Below are 1919 nucleotides of genomic sequence, written 5' to 3'. Positions count from 1 at the left end.
AATCTACGAATATTTATGGATAATTATTTCCTAAACTCTGGTGATGATATAGTATTTATTTATTATATGTGTAACTCGCGGCTCTTAGCTGACAAATATTGCTTTTTATATGTAACTTTGACCGTGTTATTAACTATCATATCTAAAATACCATATGGTAATATTTTTACTGGTGTGATTTTGAGAATAATACGTATAAACCATTTTGTATTGTTGTTTTTTGTCATTTTATTCATTAATATACTTTGAAGAATCGTGTTGTTTTACGTGGCGAAACGTGGCCATATTGATAACGATGTTGTCTACAAAAGAGTCTTCACTTACAAGCACTTTGGCGTATGTTCGCGTTATAATTCTTAAGAATCCGTCCAAGAATCTCGGTGAAGCCTATTGTACTCCGTCAGCTGTTGGATGTCATTCTTTACCGTAGTATCCCTTCATGAAATAATGACAATAATGATAATAGTAATGCATGTATTTATTGAGTATTAAAGTGCATTTTGCTGGAATTGTTTTTTTTTTCCTTCTTCTTCTTCTTCTTCTTTCTTCCTTTGAGATTTATACTTGTTTATTTTCCCCATTTGTAGAGCTGATTTCACACGACGATGACCTCAGTAAGAGCCAACATATACTCTGTACATTGTCAATGTGCGATCTTGAAATTCACAGGATAATTTTGTAGCTTCGCGAAGCCGTACACATTCTACAACTATTCCTAGTATTATGTATCGCATTTTAAAAGCACTTTTACTAAGTAATTACCAAAGTTAAGCAGCCTAACATATGATTACAGGCAGAATATCAAAAATGAAAAAATAATGAAGTATCCCCAAAGAGAGAGAGAGAGAGGAAGGGGAGGGAAGGAGAGAGAGAGAGACAGACAGACAGAGAGGGGGGAGGGAGAATGGCAGAGAGAGAAAAGGAGGATGAGAGAGAGAGAAGAGGATGGCAAAGACAGTGAGACGGAGATAGAGGGGGAGGGAGGAGAAAGAGAGAGAGGGAGGAAGGGAGAGAAAGAGAGAGAGAGAGAGGAAGGGAGAGAAAGAGAGAGAGAGGGAGGAAGGGAGAGAAAGAGAGAGAGAGAGAGAGAGAGAGAGCAGCGCCAAAGGGGGAGGAGGAAAGTGGTCCATAAGGAAGTGGTTGAAGTGATGTTACGTCATTCGAAGCAGCTCATCGAATCGCACTTCCATCGTAAAGGAATTGCATGTCATTTTGAACATACCAATGCGTGTGAACATTTTTTTTTCTTTTTTTTGCGGTCTTTGTGTTCGCTGAGTTAGAGGCATTGTCTGTTAATCCACCGTGCTTTAACATTTTTCTCTTTGTGTATATATACACCTTTTTAGTAATTTAGACACATTTAGATGTAACAATACTTTGGAAACACTTCACATGTTATCTTCCCAGGTCCATACACGAGCAATATCTTCAGAACTACAAATCTAGATGGTCTATCTATAACTTCACACAGTATTACCAGTATTACAACACAGAAGTCAAAAACATCAGCTCAGGCAACACACTACATTTACATAAAACCACATCACTTCCTAATAAAATTTATAACCCGATTTGATAACACAAGACGTCTAGAAGAAGAAAAAAACTTCTCTGAAATCCTTCAAGATATTCTTCACAACATGAAGTATACTAACAGTTCTAACCCCCTCCCCTCGCCTTTACACCTTTCTAAACAATTAATCTAAATGTAGCCAATCGTAATAACTTTATTTTGACTTTCTTAATTCATCCTTTTTCGTTGGTACCTATCAATCACTCTGCCTTTTATCTTTACCGACATAAAGGGCAGTTACTCCCAATAAAAGAGCCAATTAGCTCTTTTACCCGAACATAACTCGAAACGGACCAATAGCAGCCAAGTAAAAATAGAATCAAAACCCTACGACGAATCTCATTGG

Source organism: Penaeus vannamei, chromosome 25, assembly GCF_042767895.1.
Source record: "Penaeus vannamei isolate JL-2024 chromosome 25, ASM4276789v1, whole genome shotgun sequence".
NCBI classification, from domain to species: domain Eukaryota; kingdom Metazoa; phylum Arthropoda; class Malacostraca; order Decapoda; family Penaeidae; genus Penaeus; species Penaeus vannamei.
This window is presented reverse-complemented; position numbering follows the sequence as displayed.